At 34.3% G+C, this 27,212-nt stretch overlaps 1 long non-coding RNA gene across 2 annotated transcripts in view; it reads right to left on the bottom strand.

The window, feature by feature from the left end:
• Window positions 1-3,197: 3,197 nt before the first annotated feature.
• The window catches only part of LOC114063671, an 89,965-nt gene continuing 65,950 nt past the window's right edge, over window positions 3,198-27,212 (bottom strand). The window contains exons 1-3 of one of the 2 annotated variants that reach the window (XR_003572589.1): window positions 12,964-13,124; window positions 5,344-5,461; window positions 3,198-3,365 (exon numbers count right to left, since the gene is read on the bottom strand). This is a non-coding gene — a long non-coding RNA (uncharacterized LOC114063671). Of the gene's footprint in view, window positions 3,366-5,343; window positions 5,462-12,963; window positions 13,125-27,212 lie in introns of those variants that run through there. The other variant, XR_003572590.1, reaches the window with a different exon arrangement.

Consider the following 27,212-nt stretch of genomic DNA (forward strand, 5'->3'; position numbering starts at 1 on the left):
AAAGACCTTCCAATTGAAAAGTCAGGAAGTGTTTTTCCCACTTGCTGAAACAAATGCCAGTTGTTTCTTGTCCTGTTTATTTCTGGAACCTAATACATACATGGTGGGGTTTACTGGCCTATAACAAAGGTGGAGAGGAAATTTATACAAGGGCATATAGTGATAGGATAAGGGCCTATAAACATGCCTTTAAACTGCAAGTGAGAAGGTTTAGATTAGGTATTAGGAAGAAAATATTCACTGAGTGTGGTGAGACACTGCAACAGCTGCCCAGAGAAGCTGTGGATGCCCCATCCTGGAAGTTCTCAAGGACAGGTTGGATGTGGCTTTGAGCAACCTAATCTAGTAAAAGGCATCCTTGCCTACGGCAGGAGGATTGGAACTAAATGATCTTTAAGGTCCCTTCCAGCCTGAATCATTCTATGATTCTATGATTGCATGTAATTTTGAAGCCATATAACAGGCCTGGTAAATTCTTGATCCTGAAATCAAATGTTGTAACCAAAACACTGTTATCATTTCCACACTAGGTTTCATGGTTTGTCCATTGCTACTTAGGAGTGTTTCTTCTGTCTTCCAGGCTGTCTATAAACTTCTCACCCTTGAGTTCACCCTTCTTTATAACCCAGCAGACCTAAGTAATTTTCTCTTAAGACTAAGTCTAAGAAGCTAACACTTAGCAGCAGTTTGTTATAACCTCCTGAGAATGGGTATTCTCCTCTGAGTGCTTATAGTTAGCCTCTAAGTAAATTTAAATAAACCACTTTAAACATTTCATTTAAACCACTCTCAGAGGACTAAAAATACATACGAAGTGTGATGCCCCATTTAATCTGAAAGGAAGCAATCAACAACTTGACTTATTTGTTTCTTAAACTTGTTTCTCAGCTGTAATGCATGACGAAAAACCATTTTAGTGTCAAGGCAAATATGCTAGTGGAAACCAAACCCACAGACGTTTTACACCAGTCCGGTTTGACTTTACTGTGAGATATTATTCTACTCCATGCTTAAAAGTGTTCATAACGTGATTACATAGGTTCTTGGTTAAGAAACCAAAACTAGTAAAAGACCACTGAATTTTATGTACATGAACAATAAGCATGTTTGGTGTATTAAGAGTAAAGCATTGTTTCCCCTTTTTCCCTGCCCCAGCTTCCGTCTATACTGGGTTTAGCACATACTGGAGTGACAAACGTGTTTCTGCAAAATAGAATATTCATGCAGGCACTCAACTGAATTCCAATGATGGTTAATTATTAAATTTAGTTATATTTCACTTAAAATATTAAAACATTTGTTTTTTCAAGTACACCACAAGTATGAGTTGTTCTGTATCAGAGATTTTTCATATTAATTTCTTCTGAACTGTCTCCATCATTTTTTGAAAGTCAATAATATTAGAGCTGCTGAAACTTTGTTAGTAAACTGGAAAATTATACATATTTCTATACATAATTACATATGACATAGAAACAACTGTGCATAATTTTTACCTTTTTTATTTTACTTTTATGCAAGAATCTGAAATTTTCGCCTCATTTTCATTTTGTGTGAATGTCATTCACACAGTTTCATCTTAGAAAACCATACTGGTTGTTTGACACACAATGGATAATCCCAGATGTCATGAAGAAAACAAAACAAAGCAAAAATATATGAAAGTGTGATTAAATTATCATCACATTTTTTTCTCAGATTTTTCTCCTTTCAAGACTCCAAAGACACATCACTATATTACCAAATTCAAAACTTTTTAAGCTTTCATCTGTTTTATTGGCTAGCTTTGTTTCATGCATATAGACAGCATAGTCAGTTTAAAAGTTTGCTTAGACACACATCTGGAGATCCACAGGTGTTGGAGATGTGCTCCATTGTAAGAAATACCATTGTTTCTTTTTTAATACTGAGATCAATTCAACCTGAATTCCTTAATATGAACTCATTAATATGAACTTTCAAAGAGAACTAATATTCTGAAATATTCTATCCATCCATGAGGAAAAAATAAAAGAATCAGTATCAGTAAATATCTTCAGAGTTAGTAGCAAAAATTTGGAAACAAAATTTGGGTACTACACCTTTAAATATCACTTGGTTTATTAACTTCAAAATAATAATAATAAAAAAAGCTTTACCGGGTCACTTTGCACCTTCTCCTTGGCTAAATTTGACTCTCTTTCTGCAACTATGACATCATGTTGCATATTTTGAAACTTGACATGTGTCACACCGAGGACAAGAAGATTAAAGTGCTTTCCTTTTCCACTGTTTTCCTGACAATTAATTCTATATTGCCTCAAGACCTAGAATATGCAGCTTGCTTAATAATGCTCTTTGAACTTTGTGATGATTGATCTACTGTGATTAAACTTTGAACTCTGAATATTACCAGGTCATCTTATTGTTGGCATTAGTAGACCTGTTAGTCCTCTTTAAAATGAAATCCTATGATTAAGTCACTGATCCAATAGATGACAAAAACCATGTCATCTAAATGGCCAGCCATAACCTCCCTTGCAGAATGAAATAAAAATATGGAATAGAACTGTCACATTGAAATGGGAACATATATCTAATTCAAAGACCAAATTATGTAATTATTACCGTTATTAAATAGGTCCACTACTCCAGTATAATGTTTCAAAATAAAATAAAATAAACAAAGTGCTATGTTAGAAACCAGAGTTCTTAGGAGCTTTGAACTGACCACTTGCCTAAAAAAGTCAGGTTCTGGCACCAAAATTTCCCCCTCATATCCAAGTTCTTCAGTAAAACTGACACATATAACCCTGCCCCCCGAGTAACATTAGTTTATCTAGCAGCTGGGAGTCTCAGATGAGATACGGCAGAGAGAAATTCAAGATTTTTTTCGGCATCAGATAGACCAAGGAAAATCATGTGTTTCACATCTGAGTCCTTTGAACACGGAAACTTGGTGGATTAGTTCAAATATCAATCCAAATTAACCACATACTTAAGCAAAAATGTCAATTTTGCCATTGTAGATTGTCCTAGAGTTTTCTAGAATGTCATATCTTCAGATAAGCCTGCTTAAAGATGAAAACAGCCAAAAAATACAGGGAAAGTCTCAAATGTGAAATAAGTCTTGACCCTACACAGATGCAAAGAATGAAATATAAATATTTAGGTATAGATAGACAGAGACATTATAGAGAACAATATAAAATCTTCTTCCAAAATGTTTCTTTCAAATAAGAAAATAAAATGTTCTTCAAGGTGCTCATCTATCACATTATGTGTAGCTGAAATTCCACATCATCAAATTTATGAACAGACACATTCCTTGTTTTAATTTCTGCTAACAGCCTATGCCATCTTCTGTTCCCATTCACTGTAGACATCTAAAAACAAGACAGTGAGAAAATGTAATTTTTCTTTTTTTTCTACCATTTGAATAAGAATAAAGTAACATATCCAGAGAAACTCTTTGAACCTTTACCACATGCAGATTTTCACAGATGTCTAATACTCCACTTACTGTGTAAAACACCTCACAAAGATATAGGGAGAACTTAAAAAAGAAAAAAACAATAATGTTTCTACTTTGTAATATACTTTCCCTTTTCCACTCAAAGATAAAATGTTAGTTTTCACACAAACCATACAAATATAATTTTCTCTATATAGATCAAAGACAATGCAACTTCTTTTAGTGACTTTTGGAATCCAAAGGTTGTGCCTCAGCACTTTCTTTCCAAAACATGATTGCAAAGAAGATATATAGAAAGTGTATAGAATATGTAATTTTTTATCATGTCTTCTGCTTCATAAACCAATTCCTGCCTTTTCCTGATTGGCTCCCTTATGAAAAGGCATAACTCTAAAAAGTTTGTTCCTGCCATAGTTTCATCTGGAATTATCCTGGCTGCTGTTTTTCCAGGATTCCCCTCTGGTCTGTGTCAGTGGAGATGGTTTGGATTAGCTGCTTTGAAGAAGACTGTCAGATTTCACTTTGCATTACAAGCAACAAGGGAAGCTCTGCAGCTTCAGATAGAGGAACATTTTTATAAAATTATTCACATGGAGGGAAAAAAATAACAAAACTTTAATAATTTCTCCTACACCACAGATCATTTAGAGAGAAACAGGGGAAAAAGAAACCTAACCCAAACCACCAAAAAACTCTAGACATTTGGAAATATAAAAACTACCATCATAGCAAAAGACATAGTTGCTGAGGAGAGAGAAAATAATCACACACATATGAAATTTTGTCTTTCAAATGACAGTAGAAGAAGGAATTAATCATGGCAACATTTATTATATGCTTTCTCAGTGTATAAGTATCATACAGCTTTTTACTTTAACTGCAACAAGTACATTTTATAGACAGCTAATACAAGCAGTTGATATTTCATTTTGTTCATTAGTTTTCGCAAATGTAAACTCATGCTGTTGACTGAAAAACAGTGCTTTTTATTATCCATATAGGTTATAAGAACTCATATGGAACTTATCTCTTGATTATTTAAAAATTGAAGGCGCTGTTTTGAATGACTTGTTCCCTTGAATGAGTTCAAGGTCACATTTAAGAAAATGAACAACAGGTTTATCTGAATGGGTAGAGTAGATCCTCAACTTCTGAAGAGAATTCTATTTAGTGGAGATTAACACACAGGAAAAAGAAATTAAAAATCAACTCTAGACTTCTGGGGTAAATTCTCAGAGACCAACCTACTCACAGCTTTTGAGTAATGAGGTCGCTGGAGAAGTACATGCTTGCTTAAGAAAATGCACAGCAGAGTGCAATAAGTTCATCCAATTTCCTATACTGTTCCACTTTAACCACAGCAATTTTCTCTACATTTTATACACAATAGTCAGGAAACATTAAGGAAATCACTTGTTCAGAATGCTTACTAAACTTACATATTAGCTTTCCAAGACAAACTTTTCCTTGCAAAACGTATGTGACATGTAGTATGCCTACAGTGATAGTTTTAATTATTTAAGATATTTTTAAATGTCCCCAATGTATTTAATGATTTTTCCCATTTACTAATAAAAACAAACAAAAAAAAAATCACTTTTACACATTTCTTTTAAAATTATTTTCAAGTGTATCCCATGGAAAATATACCTTAACAATAATCAAGCGCCATTCTCAAAATGGTGCTTTCAGCAGCAAAGCACCATAATTTCAATGTCTTTGGGGGAACTTTTCTGTGTTTCAGTTTCAACTTATAACACATCCAACATTCTTCAACCTGGCACTCATCATGTTAGCCAGCTAAGACTCGCTAGCACATCACTGTTTGCTCCAAAATATTTTGAGATTGAAAGCTTCTTTCATCTTTCTTCCCCTGTGCACTGACTCACCTTCCACCTTTATCAGAGATATGTTATTATCTTGTTCAGTTGACTTTACTGCATCAGCTTTGACAGGAAGATAAAGTTTCCAGTACCGTAGTACATGTCATTTCTCAAGAAATTTTGTCTGAAAGGAACATAAATATGAATTATTTCTTAAAACCTCCTGCCATGGTGAAAAGACTTTTCAGGAACTGAAGATATTTTTGTCTAAGTTTCAAGAAAGGCTTTAATTTTCCACTGTGATTTTAATCAATGGAGAATTGTACTGAACAATGATGAATAGACCTACAACTACTATATACAGGCTAATAATAAAGATAAGACAGTTTTGTATAATATGGCCAGTCTCTTCGCGAAGGAAGAACCGGGGAAGGTCTTTCCACCTTCCAGCCTGCGCATTGGATTTTTTAGGTGAGACACAGTGTGCGCGGAACTGAGCCCACCCTTTAATCCTAAGGTTTATCTGCTGGGGCCAAGCACACTTGGACGGTGGCAGCGAGGTCCTCAGGATGTAGATGGATTGCCTTACAGGGCTAACGAGCTCCATCTGCCCGGGGAGGGGCCCTGACCAGTAAATGTAATGCAGAATGAAGAAAATCTACATGCTAAAGGCAGAGTGGACATTACCACCTCTACAAAATTAATGCATTCACTTATCCACTGATGCTCAAGCACTTTGAATCCACTGTCAAATTTTATAAAAGTAAATTTCATTTGAAAAAAAAATACTGTATCTTCCATAAAGTTTTATATTAGCTGGTCTCTCTGTGAGCTACTTTTATCATATTTTCTCTGTCATGAAACAATTAGCAGTCCAATTTAATGTGTAGGGTACAGGATATTATATTTTTATGACTAGTATTCTAGAAAAAATATTCAAAGAAGTATATTATCTGCCATTTTAGAGAGGGTTTTGGTAGGGAGTTTCAGTAGAAAAACATTTTGAAGATTAATAAGCATATTTTATACTTAGATGGACATTGAGTTGCTAAGGAAGATCATACTAGATCAAGGAAAAATATCCACTGCATAGACCTCCCACAATCACTCTCACTTTTTTTCCTTCTAATTTTTTTCCTCATAAAAGTAAAAAAAAAGCTTTTTCTGTTAGCAATAAGTGCTGTGTTTTATTTTCAGCTCTCTGTGACTGCAGCAGCTTGACATAAATTAGAACTGACCTCCATGTGTTCCAGTGGGATGACTATGAACTGGAATGTGTAAAGACATACTTTGAAACCATTTACATTAAAATTGCTTTGACTGCATTCTCTGTAACTTGGGCAGAGACAAAGTTTAGTTCCTTGGTCTTATTTTCTGAGACATGAAAGGGGGAAAGTCTAGGAAGACAGGGAAGTCCCGTATAGGTTAATTCTCCTTGTGTATGTATTGTTCTATAAAATATAAGTGAAGATGATATTTTCAAGGTTGACTAAGTAGTTACCAAACATACCTACAATTGAGTTCATCCTACTTGATACTCAACAGCAAAAGACAAATCAAGAGAAAAAACTCTAAATAGTTTAACAAGACAAATGGAAGATGTAATTATGTCACTAGGGTCTGAGAGGCAGAAATACTGAATCATAAAATCAGGCTGGTTCTGCCAACAATCCAGTAAGATATAATGAAAACCTCAAATTTAGAGTTACTTGGACTTGAGATTTCCCTTTGGTAGGTCTGTCTGAGAGCCAGACCACCCCATCACCAGGTGGCTGTAGTCCACCTGGATGCTCAATTCAACCCATCTGTGGTCTACGGGCTATCACATCATCAGACTGTGAAGCCAGATCTCTGAACACCTTCACAGCTCATTTTTACCAGGAATCCCTGCACATGTGGGTTCCTTGCTGCTCTCTGCTGGCATGAAGGCTGAAAATGCACAGACCTAGTCTAAGAAATTAGTGTTTTTCTGAGTTTTTCTGCTTTGAATTGCTATTTCACTGTGGGAGGATATTCACAGAAAGAATTAAAAAGAAAAGGTCTTAACTAATTGTGGATACAAATTAAGTAATAAAATCAGAGATAACAAAGACAAGAATGCAATTTTTGATTTTTAAAAGAAATATAATAATACAAAATTTAATTAAAATATACACTTAACAACTGTACCGCCAAGCTCACACCTTTTTAAAAATTTTTGTTTGTTTATTTTTCTTTTTTTAGTGAAAATTCTGAAAGTTCTCCTATCAATGCCCACATGCTCAAGGTGCTTTGCATATTCCAGCCTCATTGTTCCTTCCCCTCTCACCCACACTGACACATGCATCAGCTGCTTAACATCATGTGCATTGACTTCCAGTTAATCACTTAAAATTAACCAGGTGCTGCACCAGGGGAGTTCAGGTTGGACATCAGGAAGAATTTCTTCACTGAAAGGGTTGTCAAGCAGTGGAACAGACTTCTCGAGAACATTCTTGGAAGTGTTCAAGAAACAACTGGATGTGGTACTTAGTTCTATGGTTTAGTTGATGAGGTGGTATGTAGTCGAAAATTAGACTTGATGTCCTTGGAGGCCTTTTCCAACCTTAATTATTCTTTGATTTTGTGATAAGATAGGTATTAAATAGGAAGCAAACAATGAAATACTTCTTACAGTATGCCGTTAATGAAATTTAAAGTCAGAATTTTATGCTGTGAATGTTTTCATAAGTGGATTGGCTTTTCCTGTTTATGGTAAAAAAGCATGACACTACCATCAATGAATACAATTATCATAAATTTTGTTAGTTTTTTGGTTTTTTTTCATTATTGTAGGATTTCTAAGTAAGCAAACATTTAATATCTTGATTATCCCCTGGTGACCCCACTGCCTTGCCCCAAAGAGTTTTGATTATGATCAGCTAGAAACTTGTAAATACCTTTATTTGAAAAAATAAAATTAATAATTACAGTTTAAAATTAATGTGTATAGTGAAAAAAAAAGAGGAATATTTGAAGTGTAGTTCAAATTCCTTTATCTCTCTCAACAAAAGAATTCATTCATGTGTTATGAATGGAATGGCTTGGGTCACTGTATCATTAATAGTGATCAAAAATTAGAATTAAAAAAACCCCAACAAACCAGACAAACTATATTTCTTTTAGCAAACATAGCACATGCAGTGCTTTGTTTTTCATGTACATATAGTTAAGAATAAAGGAGTGTGATTTGACCCTCTGGAGAAAGTATTACAACTATAAAGAACTTCTGTTGAAGAAGCACCTATTTCTACTTATTGTAAAGTTTGAAGTTTCTGTTGAATTATGTTATCCATCTTTTGCCAAAATGCATAATCCTGAATTAGCAGATAAGAGTGCTGACCTCTGCCTCTTTTTCATTAACTCATTTCAAGAGTTTGCTGTGTAGTGTGTACAATGTAATTGATGTTAATACTTTTACTGCTGCTGTAAGACATTTGATTTTCTTGTATTTTAATCAGCAAAATAGCATCTTTCAAAATGTAAATTCCTCTGGAAGCAGTTAGCACAGCTAGCATTAGATGTGCTTTTCCTAATGAATATTTTACCTTATGCTAATATACTCTATGCTGATTCTCATTTCAACAGAGAGGGAAATGTTCAAATCACATCCAAGAAATGATTCATGAAATATTAGATTAAAGTGAATGATGGACTTTGTACTGAATAGTTTGCTTTGGAAAAATGCTTCTTCCCTACTATTAACTAATGAAAGAGCAAACAAGATTCTTAACAATCACCTAAAGATAGGTGAGATAAATCTTACCATTCTATTCTATTGAAAGCGAATGGTTTAGGATCGCTCAAAGAATCACCAAGACAGGTATTAGCAAAAGTAGCTCTAACATGAATTTATAGAATAATAATAATATGATTTTTATTTTTAATAAAATATTTTAAACTAGGATTCATGACATATTCATATCTTCCTCCAGGCTTCCTCTCTCAGAAAAGCTCATAGTTTAGTAAAGTTTAATACTAGCCAGCCATGTAAACCAGTCAGAATATACTATGGAATTTCAACAGCAGGCTGCTTCTGATGCTAGTTGAAATATTAAACAAGCAATCTAACAGTTTGTTTGGTTTTTTGTTTCCCCAAATCTCCCATCCAAAACATGAAGAGTATCATCTAGATAGGAAGCAAGGAGAAAAGACTTCTAAAATTCCTCAAGGTTTGAAATCTCAAAAGTCATGTGCTCTTTCTGAAACATTTTATTACACCATTTTTATTTTTCAGATGTGAGACAGTACTGCAAATTCACAATAAAAATATTTAAGTGTTTAATAACAAAATTATTCAAAATGGCATGGAGATATTTTAATTGACAAGAAGAAAAAGTATCAGTTTTGAAATGAAATTACCTGCCAACTGAACAGTGAGCCATATTATCTGATAAAAATTTAGAAAGCACCAAGCAGAACACAGACACAGAGGTCTTCACCTAATAAGACCTTTGCTTAATGTGTCTGGACTGTCTGAAAGACATCATGGGAAAGGACTAGCATTTTGGCTTCTCAAAAATCTGCTTGTGTTCCTACCACCAACTCGGTGCCCAATGCCCTCTGTTTCCTTTTTCCACACATATCTTTCAGTTGCTATTTTCTTATTCAATGCTTCTGTTACTTCTTAGGTTACTTTTTCGAGTATTCTCCCTCATCTTCCTGTACTTGATCACCCATGCCAGATCCTCATTCAGCCAATGCTTTATTTCAATGCTGGCTTCTTTCTTCTGTGAACTCAAACTAGCTTTTGCTCCTCGGATTCAGAAGATATTGAAGGATGCAAGTAAATACATTTTACTTCTTTTCAGTGTTTTTATGCTATGTACCTTGAAGCATCAGGAAATAGCTGGTGAAAATCCAGCTCATCTCATTGCAGTCTTTGGAGATTTTTGATATGATAGTCTAAGAGAGCTTCAGCAAACTCATTTTATATCATCTTTTCATTTGGCCAATATTTTTTTAGATTTTGATAAGAGTAATAAAACACGTACACCATGTAAGAATAATAACTGGAAAATGTCAAATTTCCTGCTTTCAAGTATGGGAGTTCTAGCACCGCTCAATTGCAAAGTCGATAAGCTCTTTTTGTTATTGATTTTTCTAATAGGCATAATAATGTGGTTTTTTTAATCTCTATATGGCCAGCAGGTTGAGGGAGATGATTCTGTTCTTCTACTCCATTCTCATGAGACCCGAGCTGGCATAATCCATCCAGCTCTGGAGTCCTAAGCATAGGAAAATCATGATCCTGTTGGAGCAAGTCCAGAGGGAGGCCATGGAAGTGATCAGAGGATTGGAGCACCTCTGCTGTGAGGACAGGTTGGGAGAGTTGGGACTGTTCAGCCTGAAGAAGAGAAGACTCTGGGGACACCTTATAGCAGCCTTTCAATACTTAATAGAGAATTTACAAGAAAGAAGGGGACAGATTTTCAAAGAGGGTCTGCTGTGAAAGGACAAGGGGTAATGGCTTTAAACTAAAAGAAAGTAAAATCAGACTGGATATGGGGAAAATTTTTTTATTTTTTTATTTATTTTTTTGCAATGGCAATGATGAAACACTGTAGCAGGTTTCCCAGGAAGAATGTGGGTGCCCCAACCATGGAAACATTCAAGATCGGATTGGGCAAGGCTCTGAGCAATCTGGTGAGATGTCCCAGTTCATTGCAGGGAGGTCGTACAAAATGATCTTTAAATGTCCCTTCCAATCCAAATTATTTTATTAATCTGTTTTTGAAAATAGATGAATTTGAGTATTTTCTGCTTTGGCTTTCTTAATAGATCTTAATAGATCCTGTAGTAGACAGCAGCTATAGTTTAAACAAAATCTCTCAGGTAGAGAGGTTGTAGAGAATACAAGGCCACTTTTTAGGAATTTAGCACACATTCCAAATTAATAAGAAAATTTACCTCACTTATACAGCTAGAATTAACTACTTTGGTCTCATACTGATTCAATTAAAAAAAAAATCAAGCACAAATATTAAAAAAGCCACCATTTTTATGGTGCAAAACTTTCAGATAATTCTTAGGGTAATTCTGTTCTTTGGTTAATTCCTAATATTTCAGGAAATGGTAATTAAGCAATTTTAATCACAAAGTCATACCACTTCAGATTTTTGAAATATTTATAAGAGATTGCCAGATTTTTTTTTTCATTGAACCAACCAGCATAATCAAAACTAACACATGAAATCACTCCATCTTAATTTAAAATATTTAATCAGAATAATGTGTGTCTTGGGGAAAACAGATGCACTCTTATTTGTAGAAACTGTCTTTAAATCTATGAAAAACCAATTAGACTGAGAACAGTTCATGCTGCATACAAAGTAGAAAACTTTCTACAGATTTTATTGTTGCAACATTTATAAATATTTTATGCATTTAACCAGGTTCAGTTCCTCAATCTGTGAAACCGTTATATGTTAGTAATATCCATCAATTAGACATTTGACACACTGATATCAAAATTCAATGTCTCCACATTTGTACAAAGTATCAATCTCCTGTAAACCAGGTACTTGTTTTTCCTTATATAAAAATGATTATTGTTCCCACATTTTATTAATATCACTAGTACTGTCTCCTAGGTAAAAGATTAATTACTTGGCTGTGATTCATAGGAATGGAGCTGCAACTAAATTACCTATGTGGCATGTCAACCTCTTCTTTTGTTATTTCAAAACATACTGCTATTTAAGAGTGGAAACAAAGTATTCATTTTCTTTTAAATTGCCATGCTCTCATCTTGGGAATAGCATCAGTAACCCAATCAACGGAAGATTATTAATGTGCAACAAATGTTTTTTGTCCTCAACAAGCTTCATCTTTAATGCCGCCTTCTCTTCAGTGCTCATTAATTATATTTAGGTCAGCTATACTTGTGTTAGCCTTCCACAACAGAAAGTATTATTTTCTGTTTCAAGTGGATGGGGAAAGGAATAGACCTGAAACTAATTAAAACAAAATGTTGACTACTGTTTCTGAAGAGGATTATGCATTTCTATAACACTATTTTTTGCAACTAATTTATGCATGGCAAGGTCCATGGGAATAAATGCAGGTAAAGGAAGTTTGCACTCTTGTAATTAAGGAGAATTAAGTAATCACTTATATATCAAAGAAACAAATTATTGGGGGAATGGAGTAAGGGGTTTTTGATTGGATGTTTTTATTAGTTTGTGGTTGGGGTTTTTGGTGGTTTTGTTTGTTTAGGTTTTTTGTGTGTATTTGGTCTTGGGGAGTGGTTCTTGAGGGGGAGAGGGGACTGGGGGTGGGGGGGTGGTTTCCCACTACACTAGTGTGAAATACAATATTTTGCATTGTGTATCAATAAACTGCCCTGGTATTTCTACCACATATTTACAAAAATGAAAATGTTGAAACCACACATGTATAAAACAACTATCAGAATCATTGTATCATTTGATTCATCTTGTCTGTTACAGTAGACCCATTACATCAATTTAATAAATCTTAATATTGAGCTAAATTGACTTTAATACTATATAAGGCAGACTGCCATTACATAGAATCTTGGGCACTTTAATATATGATGGGATACTTTTCATCCAACCTTTCCTATCTCTGTATATTTTTTTAAAATGTGGCCTTTTGCAAGAGTCACAAACAGTTGTTACATTTGTTTTTCTGAGTAGAATATACTTTCATTGTATAGACTTTAAACTTCATTTCTTCACAATATTGACTCTATTAACAACTTGACAACCAAACTAAAAGCTGGTGTAATCTCCCTGCATGGCCCATCTCTCTTCATTGCACTTATCCGACTTCTTCTTAGTTTTGACAGAAATACTTCAGTCTTTATGAAATCCTTGAATTAGTAACATATAACAAGTGTCAGAAGAAGTTATTCTTCTCTTTTAAAAATAATTCAAGAATAGAATCATAAAATCATTTAGGTTGGAAAAGAGCTTTCAGATCCAGAAAGCAAAAGAATAAAAAGAATAAGTGGGATATCAGGATATTGGGCAATGTTTTAGATTTTTATCATCCAAATACTAAAGGTCAAAGGGATCATACTTTTCTTCTGTGTTTCAATATTTGCATTTGTAGGTTTTGCCCTCATATTATACTCCCAACTTTTACTAGCATGAGGAGTTCAATGATGGTTGAAAGACAGGGCTTTTTCTCTCCCATATTTTTCTTTGAAGACTTCAGTAATTAGAGAACAGAATGTCTTTGATGCGATCATGTAGAAATTATCTAAATGTATCTGCAGTTCTAAAACAGTAGCTCTGCTTTCTGCTGATGTTAAAAGAAAAAGGAAAAAACCCACAATTCACTGACTTTTTTTTCCTTATCTGAGTTCATAAACTGACCTTTTAAAAAAGCATTATAAGGATTAATTGCCCTGTAGCAAGAGAGTATGAGTTTGGGAGAGAGATTAAATGGCTGAATTGAAGGGATTGGAAGAGCATGTGTTTTAGCTGTTATAAATTAACTGTACATACAAAGGCTAACCGTAACAAAGTTAAGCTACGCTTGTATTTAAACCAATTTCAACACTAACTCAGCTGGATCATGAGACATCTTCTTTCATGTTGGACAGCTAAAGAATTAGCTATAGTTTCAAAAGTGACATTGTATACTTCCAATATGTTTCAAATTTCTAAAATTTTAAAAATATTATCAGTGACATCAATCAAAGACAGGAAATAAAATATACAAATTTGTTGAATGGATTTATATAATCAAGTAATTTTAATGATCTCTAAAATTCTAAAGCTTGTTCTGGTTCTACATAGTACTTAGAAACATTCAATCTTATGTGCAAAAATAGTTTATCTGACATTAGTTCATAAACTTGTATTGTGTAGAGTGGGAAGTAAGATGGAAAGTAGGCCAGGTCAAACAACCTATCGTGTTTAGTTTGCAAAAAAGGCAGAAAGGCATTGCCTCTATATAGAAATATTTCACATACAAATATGTGAACAACTTTTTAAATAATAAAAAAAAAATTCAATCAGAGTTCAAATCTTTAAGTACATTCAGAAACTTCACAAATCCTATTTAGACATATCATTTTGACTAAGCTGTTTCTGGGTCTGATCAGCTAGGTGACTTCACTAGATAGCTACTTAGTATTCTTGATTTGTCTTCAGAAATCTCTGTTTACAATGAGAAAAACATTGTAATAAGATAGATTGATCAGTCACTTTAAGTAAAATTAAAATATAATCTTCAGGAGACAGCACAGTATGCAAGTACCTACCATGAGAGTGAGAGGTAAAGACAAATACCAACAAAAAAAAAGTCTCTCTGTACACAAGAACAGATATTCCAAACAAAGATTTTCAACACGAAAGGAGAAAAAGAAAAAAGAAGAGATTATAACCACATGTAATACTTCAAGTACTTTTCCAGAATTATAGTATGCCTATTTAATTTTTTCCATGCTTTTTGAATACTATGATTTTCATAGGTATTCAGATGCGTGCTACGGTAGTTACCAAGCTAAAGGTTAAGTTTTGCTTCAGGGAGCTTAAAAACCTCTCCTTGACCACATCTCTGCTATCACTTTCAGATTTCCTAGGTCTTTATGTGGGATCTGTGGGTGGAGAAGTTCAAGATGTAATGATTTACTGTTCCTGTGGAAAATACAAGGCCGCTTTAGACAGACTTTCCTTCCCATTTAGAAAACTTTCCATTAGCTCTTTCTGTCACTGTATAAACCCTCAGAAAGTACAAACCTCTGTCATACACTGACAGTACTGAAAACAATACCATTTTCACTGCTGCCAGAAACAAATATATCCAAGATTTTACTCTAGGTGTAAACTTATCACTGCTTCTGATGCCTAAATCTGAGGGTTCTGCTGCATTCCACTATTGTATCTTTCCCTTTGAAGTCACAGGACTCCATGGTTGTATCAGCAATCAATGACTTATCTAATAACCAAAAGAAACTGCACTTTTGATAGAGCTCAAATTTGGTCTGGAAATTAAAAAGCATTTCTGTTGGCGGTGATGCCAATGAATGCTTATAAAATAGGTACATACAGCTGCTATTTATTCTCAAAGTAATGCAGCCTTTTGAAGAAAGAATTTTAATATTTACCATATGGATTTCATTTTTTTTCCCAGCAAAGTAGAGTAATTTCTTCAACTACATAAGAATTTTTTAAAGCAAAAAATATTAACCAAAAATTATGACCATTACATGGTCATAATTCAAGGAAAATCTTTTGAAGCACTAACCATCAGCTATTAAAAGTGCCACAAAACAGAGATGTTTGCAGAAAGAAAACAAAAAAAGTCACATCACTTTTAAAAAAATATTACTAAACATATATCTACTAGAACTTTTAAGCTGTATGCATTAAATTTTATCTCTTCCTTTTCAGCAATTTTTATTATATTAAGTGTATATTTTCTTATTCTTCTACCAATAACTTGTTGTAAGTCTTTCTGTATAATAACAATGACATCATATGTTGTTTCACAGGACAGTGTTCTCCTTGACGTTTACTCAACATGGAAACATAATTGTTTTTTATGTTTTTCTTACCTAAGAGATAAACATATTATTTTGGGCCAAAATTTTTATTAAAAATATTTTGAAAAAAATTGCACAAATGTATTCAGTTTGAAGGTGCCGGATACATTTGAGTTTATGTATTATGAGCCAATGATTTTTATAGTACTGACAAAGGAGTGGAAATTGTCCTATTTTACTGATACATGTTTTAGTAAACTGTGTACTTCAACACCATCCAAAGACTTTGAAGCTGCTAAGCACTTCTTTAACTCTAGGAAAATATTAAAGGGAGATATTAAATGGCTTGCACAGGTGTTTTTCAGGGAAAGAAACCTCCCCTCTGTCTACAATATAGATCATAGCATCATAGAATGTCCTGGGTTGGAAGGGGTGTTAAATATAATGATCATCTTAATCACCTAACTTCAACCTATATTTTCTATACAGGAAGGTGAGAGCCATAAATGAGTTATGGTATAGAGGACTGCAGAGAGCTGGAACAGGTTTGAAGAGACTTGTTTTCCCTCACAATTCTTAATCTTTAGATGGTAGCAATTAGGTCAGGTAAATTGCACTATATTGAAAGAACCTAGTAATTAAGACAACATTTGAAGTACAATTATGCTCAGTATTCTTCTGTGGCAAATTGTAAACAAAATAAAAAAAGCAACCTGAGAGAGGAATTTGGAAAAAAAAAAAAAAAAAAGTTGTTTAGTAGGTTATATAACCAGTATTCTTTAGACACTGTCAGTGGACATCATCTAACCTCTTTTACCTTTTTACCAAATGTTAGATATGTATCTATGTAAAGTTAAGCAGTTAGTCACTTTGTGCTCTAATGGTAACTGATGGAAAAAAAGGTATTTACAGAAGGTGATTTTCCCCAGTGATACAGTACCTACCACAGTATTCCTCCTTCGTGGAATCATTCTCCTTGTTGATACTGGAATTTTAAAAGGATGAATGCCACCTTAGATAACTCTAGGCAGGATAAAAAGTCAAGAAGAGAGACACTTTCAGCAGATGAAATGCCTATGGCTGCTAATACATCAGGTGGAAGCAAGAAATCCACAGACCAAATAATAAAGGATATAGTATTATAAAAAAAATGCGGGGGGGTGGGGGGAGTTGGAGAGGGAGACAAAGCAGAGAAAACTTTACTATTAGCAGCAAGCAGATCAACAGGAGAAGCGATTTATAGATAGTTTAACAAGCTGTGGTAGTTTGACCCCATCAGGTGACTCAGCCTCTGCTGAGTCACACAGTCCTCTGCTCACAGTGGAATGGGGAGACAATAGGAAAAGTGTGAACATCCATGAGTTGAGATAAAGACAGGTTAACAGGTAAAGCAAAAGCTGTGCACATCACCGAAACAAAAGCAGGAATTCATTCACCACTTCCATGGGCAGCCAGGTGTTCAGCTATCTCCAGGAAAGCCACGCTATATCATGCGTAATGGTTGCTTTACTTGGGAAGAGAAACATTACAACTCCAAACATCCCCTCCTTCCTCCATCTTTCCTGAAAATTTTATTATTGGGTATGACACCATATGATGTGGGATATTCCTCTGGTCCACAAGAGTCAGCTGTCCGGGCTGTGTTCTCTCCCAATTCCTTGTGCACTCCCTGCTCACTGGAAGAGCAGTGCGAGAAGCAGAAAAGGCCTTGACTCTGTGCAAACACTGCTCAAATAAAAAACATCAGTGTGTTGTCAACACTGTTTTCGTCACAAAAGCAAGACATTGCCTCATACAAGAAACTATGAAGAAAATTTACTCTGTCCCAGCCAGAGGCAGTACAGAAGCGTAGATGTCAACTCTGACGGTGAACATAAGAAGCTAATGCTGTGAAGTTTGAAAGCAACAAAGAGTTGTTTGGTCAGGAATTATTGATAAGAAGGCAAAAAAAAAATATTCTTTAGTATAATTGCAAAAAACAGTTTAATATACTGTAAAAATGTCCTGTTCTTACTCCCTATTCCATATTCTGAATCAACATTACTGCATCAGTAAAGTGGCTGTGAACGAACTTTTTATAAAGGTGACCCTTAAAGCCACAGATGAGTGCGACAATGCAGTATCAGGGCTGTGAATTGAACAGTGCCTATAAACAAGAGGCAGGTCTATGATGTGTTAGATGTTCTTTCCACAAACACAGTCTCTGAAGGATATAAAGCAAAGTCAAATCTGCCTTAAAGCAGCAGGTGAGTGTTTTGCCACCTGAGGGGCTCAGAACCTTTGTGAATCAGATCAATAAAGATTTGATGATTCAGGAGGACACTTTAACCCCCTAAAAATACCATTATTTTAGCATCAATTCTCAAAGGAAAGCTGGGGAGAGAAACAAAAATGTTGTGCTCAGCTGCTGCATAATCAAGTTGTCTACTAAATAAAACTGAGACCTTCCCTTTGTCCTACAGCTCTGTCATATTTTTTTCTTCCCAAAACATTCCAAAGAAAATCAATAACATATCAAGAACACAGTGATACCTGGCAGTTTAATTTCAGAAAGTCTGCAGATCAATAGCTGTAGAGAGGCTTACTGTTCTTCAGAATATAAGTGCAGTAACTAATGCTGGGGACTGTGTAGGTAAGCATGTTTGTGTGTGTGTCTGAGAGAGAAACTGAGATTTACATTAATTGCTGGGACTTTCAGCAATGTTGTGTTTCAGTCACTGCCTTTACTGTTCCTTTGTGAAAAGGTTTTAGAGCTGGATATTTTTCATTCCTTTAACTTAAATAGTTATTTGATTTAAACAGCTACAGTTACTGAAGTAACTTCAGCTTTTCTAAAATTTAGATTGCAATAGAATTTCCATTAACATGATTCAGAAGTTTTTAACTCAGCCCCATATTTTCTACAAGTTTGTTTACAAGATTTATGCTTGAGATTGTATTATTCCTAATAAAGTGAAAGATAAGGGGCTTTTTTTTAAAAAAAGGAAAATATTTCTTGATATAATTTCAAACTCATATAACTTCAACAGAAAAGATTATATTTTCAAGGTCTAATTACCAAAGTTTCATAATATTATTTATTTTTATCACCTGAACCAAACCAATCTTCAATTTCAGTTATTATAAAGAATTATGTATATAAATATTTAATTATAAATGCAAAATATAAAACTACTAATACACTGAAGACAAGCTCCCCCCCCCCCCCCGATGTCTGGCTGACCACAGGAGTAGGATATATTTTGGTCTATAAAAAGTATGGATAATTATTTACAGAGCACTCCACAAAGCTTTATAAAACCATAATGCCTGATTCATTGGCTGATAGTTGAATTTGATTCAAAAATAAATCAAAAATCTATAAGTAAAACATTAAATAAATTTAATAAATTTAAGTCCAGTACAAACATTCAAAGCCTAATTCAAATATTTCATTCATGGAGAAGCATGAGAAACAAATACCAATGATTAAACCAGTGTAAGAAGTCAGAGAAACCAATCCTGTGCTAACAGGGAACATGGTAGCACCTCAGTGGTCCATTTTCTGGCATACAATGTGATTGGAAGGTAGTTAATTTATCTTAAGACAGCCCATTTAAATATTGGTTTTTGTTTTGTTTTGTTTTTTAAATGATATGTACTCTATTTTGGGTTTAAAAATTAAGACCTTAGACCATATATATATATATTGGTTTGGATTTCTCTCAGCTTACTTCATGTATCTGCTGCATAGTTAGTGAAGACAAAAGGAAGGCAGACTTAGATCATGGTTAATCTTCTGATTTTAGACCTCTGTCATAGAATGAATGAGAAAAATATCCTTATAAAAGTATTTATATACTCCCATTGACTAGATAGGAAGGGTAGACAGCCAAATATGAATAACTAATGGACTAAAACCTAATCTTTCTATTGTACTCTCATATTTATAACAAAAAAAAAACCTCAAAACAGAAAAGTTTGCTGAACAAAGTGTAATCTTATACATTTTCATACTTTTCTGAATTAAAGGGAAAAAGAACAGGAAAACAACTCTGGTTTTGCCTCTCATTTTTGCTTGAATCTCTTTTTTGTCTAGTCCATTAATAGGATAATAGCGCTAAACTCCAAATAAAAAATTTAAAAGCTCTTTCTGTTTGTTTAATAAAGTTTCTTTCTGGAAACAGAGAAATGTATATAATCAGGTCTTGATTTTGGGAATACATCCTCCTTCTTACCTTGGATGTGTTCAAAGGAATTCTGCAAAGCTGCCTCAAGCTGAAAAGACAGCTTAAGTGCTGAGAAAAAGAAATCATAGGGTTCTAGATTTCACAGACACCTTACCACCTGGTTAACCTTAAAAAGACAAGGAATCTCTTTGACTTTAAAGTGGCAGCTTATTACTTCATGGTTAAGTACTTGTCTAGACAAAGTCGTAATAACTTTCAAGAAGAACCTAATATCCCTATTATTTGTCTGGATAAATCACAATCAGGTTCAAGCATTCCTGGCACCAGGAATAGGTGTGAGCTATGAACACAGTAGTTTCTGAATAAGTATGTGTAAACTGATTCACTAGGAGAAAATAAGTTCGGTCACAGCTAGTTTCATGTAACTGCTGCTTCTTTCATTTCCTTTCATTTCCTAAGGACAGATCTGCTTACTGTACTACTCACTGTTAAAAAGAATTTCAGTCCTGCAGTGAGTATCTCACAAGACTTTCCATTTGAAGAAGTAATCTGTCCCATAACTCTAACCAGGTAAAAGGAAAACTCCAAAGACTGTGGATAAACTGCAATAAACTGTACTGATTCTTACCAAGTGTTTGGACCAAAATCTCATTTAATGGAAAGTGCTTCCTCCGGTACCTCCACCTGCAGAAGAATATTTTCCTAAAATCCCACCACTGTTTTCATTGTCAAGAATTATAACGGGGATAACAGTCAGTGTTTAAGTCCTTTTATTTCAAATTCAGTCTCTATGATGGTAAAACAAACAATTTAAAAACCAACAAAAATAACCTACTTTGAATTCAGTTCACTTCTCACAATCTTATTATTTTTATGTAGGACAAACTATTGTAGCTGTAACACTGACCTGATATTGGCACACACAAAAAAACATTGTGAATTGTTTCCAGTAACAATAAAGTTATAAATTGTAAATTTGTAGTCAATTGTACATCTGCCAATTCTTATACTCAATTATATATCAATCTTGAAATATATATAAAGCCTCCATTTTGCTGCTCACACTGTCAGCCAATTATGTAATTCATTTGTGACCATCCCCACATTAATCAGTTACATGTATAATTTGGTTTATATCAGTTGACTGTAAAGAACTCCAAAATAAATTTTATTAGCTACTGCAATACTATCTTATTCTCTCTGGTACCCCAATGAAACACTTCAAAAGCCTTTAAAAAGTCTCAGTATTTTTTCATATTGAATAAAATCTGCAAATTTTTAGTTGAGTTGGGAGGATAAAACCTCTGGGCTACAAGTGCCTTACAGATGTGTTTTGAGTATCACTGACATCCTGCTTTGTGTATACATATGGACTTTTCACTGGATAGAGGATAGGTTCGAGATAAGTTCCTTACTTCCCAGATAGGCAGGCAAATAAATTGTCACAGAAATTAGCATTAATTCTATACTATTCTGTACTTGAAATTTAGCATGTTGGAAAATAAAATGGATTAGGGAAGGCGAGTGTTACAACTGCAGAGGTACATGGAAGTATCTTAGATATGGAAAAAAACTGAATCAATACAAACAGATGATGAACAGAATGGCAGAGTAAATTAAGTTACTGGATGACAAACTGGAAAAAATCAAGTATCAAAGGAAAAAAAAACTAAGATGAATATAACACAAAGAATATACTGAAGGAGTGCAATCCTGTATTTCTTTGAACAATGGCTTCCTCATCTACTTAAAGTAAGGGGAAGAGAAGGAAAGAACAGAATAAAGGCATAGAGAGTTTTTTGACCATGACATGCAGTGCTCAGAGTATTTGATATGGTATCATAGTTAAATTAAAGATTTTTTTTTTAAACAAAGAAGAATTCAAAATTATGCAATTATAAATACATGTTAATATTTAAGCTGAATTATTCAACTTATGTCTAGTCTCTTATATTCAGCACCTTATTTTCAACTCTAAGAACAGCCTGCACCATAGAAAAATCCACCAATACAGCTGCATCAAAGGGTAAGTGTTTTCTTAATTGTACTGCTCGGGGAATATACAAACATTGCAGCCACTGTAACCACCAAATTTAGATGTTTCATTATACTGAAAAAATACATCTCTGTACATATTGTAGACTGTTGAAAACAATATCCATATAAGAACCTTAATTCTTAATTTTTAAAACACACTTCGTTTTTTTAATAATGTTTAATAATATAGGCATAGAAGACTGAGTGTATAATTGCAGTCTAGGAACTAGATTATGTCAGATGATGTAATTCACTAAATTCATTTAATTCTTGTTTCTTTCTTATATTCTTAGTTATTAGCTTGCACATTTTGCACAGTAAAGTACTGAACAAAACATGAGTGATAGTATGCCCTGTTGGACTTGAGTTTCACCTCATGCTGCTGAGACAATATACTAAGTACATAAGTAATGATAAAACTTTCAAAAAATAGGTCCTGAGCTCAACATAACTGTAAAAGCAAAGTAATATTGTAAACCACTGTCCACAAAAGAACAAAATAGAACAAGAAACAGATTTAATTACTAAAAAATAGTCCAGCCTCCTATTTGTAGAGCAACTGCATCAAAAATATTGGTTATAAGAAGAGTCTTATCTATTTAGTATACAGGAAATTGAGGCTATATGAGCTGAATACAGATTATGGAAAATCCATGTGTGTCCACGTGCAAAAAAATATTTGAAAATATTATTCAAATAGTCACTGATATAATGTCTTGGTGGTCTAGACTCCACAACTACAACACACCACAATGCAATACAGTTTATCACAAAGGGGAAAAGGTAGACAATTCTTGTCTTACTGACAAGAAGGAGAAGTACCATGTGATACCTACTTAGTCAAACCACAAAATCACAGAATAGGTAGGGTTGGAAGAGATCACTCAAGGTCATCCAGTTCAGCCATCCTGCTTAGCAGTGTTCCCTAGAGGTGACTCAGGATTGTGTCTAGACAGGTTTTTAAATATCTCCAGAGAAGATTCCACTGCCTCACTGGACATCTTGTTGTGCTCAGTAACCCCCACAGTAAAAAAAGTAACCCCCACAGTAAAAAAAGTACTTCCACATCTTCAGGTCCTGCTTTTAAAAATTCCCTTTTCCATCACTTTTTCTTCAGCAGATAAAGTGAGCTAATACACACCTATGCAGACAGACAACTATGAGTAGTTCTGCATAGCATTTTCTTTTTCCAGTTAGACTGATCTTACTCTGTGTTCAAGAAGCAGTAATACGCAAATCAGATCTGTGCAAGAAGGTTTGAAAATGCATCTTATACAATACTCTGCTAGTAATAATTAAGGTAGGAATGAGGCTTGGCATATGAGCTTTGGACCAGTGAAAACTTAGTGCAGCCAGACAAATTTTAGTTTGAAGATGAATTCAGTTTAATCAGCTGTGAAAAACAATTCTTGTTCCTTTTCCAAGAAGGCTACAATGTCATCTGCTCCAATTGTGCACATTCAGCACAAGTCAGCTCTCTCAGTATTTCAGAAAAAAACAAAACATAAAGTAATAGAACCATAGAATCATAAAGTTTGGAAAAGACTCTAAGGTCACCAAGCATTTAGCTAGCGTCACTGTGCTCATCACTAAATCATGTCCCCATGTGCCATGTCCGCATGCCTTTTAGAGACTTCTGTGTGTGGCGATTCCACTACTTCCCTCTGCAGCCAGTTTTTATTACCTGCAACCAATCTAAGCCTCCTCAGATAAAATTTGAGGCCATTTCCTCTTGTCGTGTCTCTTTTTACTTTGACTTACCAAAGCACAAGGAAAAATTCTGATCATGCAGATTAGTGCAGCCCAGTAATCAAATGCATTGGGAGTGCATGGGAGAAAAAAGTCTATTTGACCAAGCAGAACTCAAATTGCAAGTTGTGATAAGTGAAGGAGAAGACAAAGAGAAAACAAATCAAAGTAGTGCAATAGAAATCACTCACAACCTCCCATGCATGTCCCAGTGCCCAGCCTGTTCCCAGATGTCTAACCTAAACGCCATCCTCTTGCACACCCCAAACTATTCACTGAGAATGAGAAACAGAAAAGGGCTTGATGTTGTTTAGTAATATCTAAAATATTGGTGTGCAGTTAACATGGCTTTTGTCACAAATCTAAGACAACACTATAGAAGCTTCTATGAAACTTAGTCCCAACCAGACACAACACCATGTCTTTGATTCTTACAGCTTTGAAATATTTCTGTAAAATATGTTCAACAATTTTGGGGAACTCTAAAAAATAAAGTAATGCTAAATTAAAAGAAAAACAACAGTTATCTTTATAAACACTGCACTCTGTAACATTTGATCCTTTTCTTCCTGGCAAAAGAAACCAGGAAGAGAAACACCAATGATTTTCAACTAGAAGGCATATCACACTGCCTTCCTAATTACAGCTACCATTTCATAATCTTAGATATATAAAGAGACTATTAGAAACTCTGGTGAGTGAGGAAAAAGGTAACTACTAAAGTATCTGTGGCCTGGAATTAAAAAAAAAAAAAAAAAAAAAAAAAAAAAAAAAAAAAAAAAAAAAAAAAAAAAAAAAAAAAAAAAAAAGGAAAAAAAATAACCCAAAGAGGGAAAAAAAAGTCTGTGTCAGACTTCTGCATTTGTCTGTTTCTTGTTAGAATTAGTTAAGCTATAAGACCCGAATCAATAACTTGCTACTGTTTAATTTACTGTATTTTCATTCTGTTCTCATTGGCTGATAAATTGAAGGAAATATTTGAAAGATGCTTCATTATTTCTAGAAATTAGTCCATTAAACATAATGACAACTTGACAATCTGGCATGTATCTGCTGCCTCATCTAAACAGATTTTTAGATATTCAAGGATTGATTTTGTTAGGTAGCTTATAGACATCCATAAGTTGAATTCAGTTACAGCACTCAGAAGTGGGCTAAATACTTCAGAGGAAATAAAACAAACTATTCTCTCCCATGATGTAGGTACTGAATCTAAAAAGCAGCTTCTCACTAAAATTCCCTTCCACTGCTCAATGGAGAGACTGGTTGCCAACATACCTACTCACAGATCCCTGCTGCCACATACACTAGAGATGACAGAGAAACTGTTTAATCAAGGACAACTTCCCTAGTCATGTCAATCTCTGCATCTGTCCAGGGAATAGCCAGAGCATTAACCCTCTCTAAGCTTCAATAGGCTTAAATCATGCATTTCTAAGACCTACATAGAAATTTGTGGATTTGCCGTATTCTAAAACAATTAGATTATATGAAGCTGTATGTGAGACCACATTTTCTACATTTTTCTTTTTTTTATTACTATTTGTTTCCTATTTCCTTGATATTTTTGTCTTTTTCCTTATGACACTTTTATTATTTTAAATGCTTTTCCTAACTAACTTCATTTAGTTTTCTCCTCCTTGAAAATGCTTGCATTAGTTAATTCCTTTCTTCTCTTACTCTGTCTTGCTAAACTCCTTACTCTTATATTTCATATCAGGTTTTCCCCCTCATCCCTTCACATCCAGTCTTCTGTGTAATAGCAAATTGTTTTCTGTACTTAATGTTTTCTCCATCTCTCAACTTAGCCTTCTAGGTTGTTTTTTTTTCCAGATAGTCTATACACTTTCCTAAAGAAAACAGTGTTTTCCTCACTGCTTGCCTGAAAATGCTGCTCTGCATAAAAGTGTCTCATGGTTGGAAGGGGATTAGTTTCTTCCAAGCTGATCTGTTTCCACTCTATTACTTCTCTGTATGCATTTCTGATGCCATACTTCTCCATTTAGCTCTCTTTTCTTACGTCTTTTTTTTTCCTGAGATCCTAATTTCCTTCTTCCCAGTTCTTTCTCATCAAGTTTTCTCTCTTCTTGCTATAACTCCTATTTTAGCTGTCCTCCTTGAGTTTTCTCTTTGACTCCAAACTCCAAAACAGTGGGTTGTTTTTTTGTTTTGTTTTCTGTTGTTCTGGCTAATGTGGGGGTTTGTTGTTGGATGTTGGGGGGTTTTTGTTTGTTTTGTTTAAGTTATTGCTCCTCCAGATAGTGCTTCTCTGGTCAGTGGTTCTTGCCATCATTCTATGTCTTCTCTGCACCATATCCTTTCTTTTCGCACCCCCTCTCATTACAATGCAAAGCTGGTTCAGAGAAATTAGCACTTTTCCTGGTAATGGATTCTGAAACAGTTGTTGCTAGACTTTTCCCATGCTATGTATCACCCACAGAAACTTCCATGACATATTCCTCTGTCTAAACTACCCCTTTTCAACTAATTTTTAGCTGTTCTTTTCTTTATTAAAAGACCAATTTCAACATTGTTCTTGTGTTCATAAATGTGACTAGAAGAAAGAAAACATGATAAGAAAAAACACAGCTATGTAGACTTAATCACTTAGGGACAACGTTGTTCAGCATTTTAAGTACATTTATGTAAACATTCCTTTTGAACAAGTAATAGAACTCAGGAAAGCTAATGATTCAAACAATTCTAATGTATGAGAACAAAAACCCAAAACTTGTAAGCTATGCTTTACTGGTTGGTAATTAAAGTATGAAGAATTATCAATTTTAAAAACTAAGTATGTATTCATTATGTTCTCTGATATGCAGAAAACAGAGCAAGTTTTAGCAAGTGTTAGCAAAGACTGTGTCTTTTAGAAAGATGCTAATATTTTGCAACTGACTGTCTGGAGTTAATGTTTCACAAGAGGAAAAAAAAAGAGGAAGAAATACAGAGAGACAAAGTGGAGACCAACAGTCAGTCGTTGCTCATGATAATTACTGTCATCCATCTTTTAAAAACACTAGGGGTTTTTTCTGCTTCCACATTTTGCATTCATTGCTTCATTCCCACAAGTCCCCAACCAATTCAGGATTCAGAACTGTACACCTCCAATCCTAGGTAATTTGTTTCACTTTGCATAATAATCACTTTTGTTTTAATAGCTTATGATATCCCACTTGTGCGTTTTCATTAAAGAATGGTACTTATCTTTAAAATATCCTGAAAATATACAGCTGACAATCAGGAGATGAAACTACTGGTGCTAATGAATGAATTACTTGCAAGTGAATTTCCAACATCATATGCATACACAGCAATGAGCCATAGGAACTGAGTGATGCTGGTTTCATGATTGTTTAAGTAGCTATTTTTCATCTGTGTTGCAACAGAAGGAACCACACTGAAGGTTAAGAATATGGTGTCGTGGTTTGATCTGGCCACTGCACAACATCCTTCTCTTCCGTTTTCTTAAATATGTAATTAGCAAAGGCGTTACTGAA

This window comes from Empidonax traillii, unplaced genomic scaffold, assembly GCF_003031625.1.
Source record: "Empidonax traillii isolate 1590-97213 ecotype Southwest subspecies unplaced genomic scaffold, ASM303162v1 scaffold479:size629863, whole genome shotgun sequence".
Taxonomy (NCBI): domain Eukaryota; kingdom Metazoa; phylum Chordata; class Aves; order Passeriformes; family Tyrannidae; genus Empidonax; species Empidonax traillii.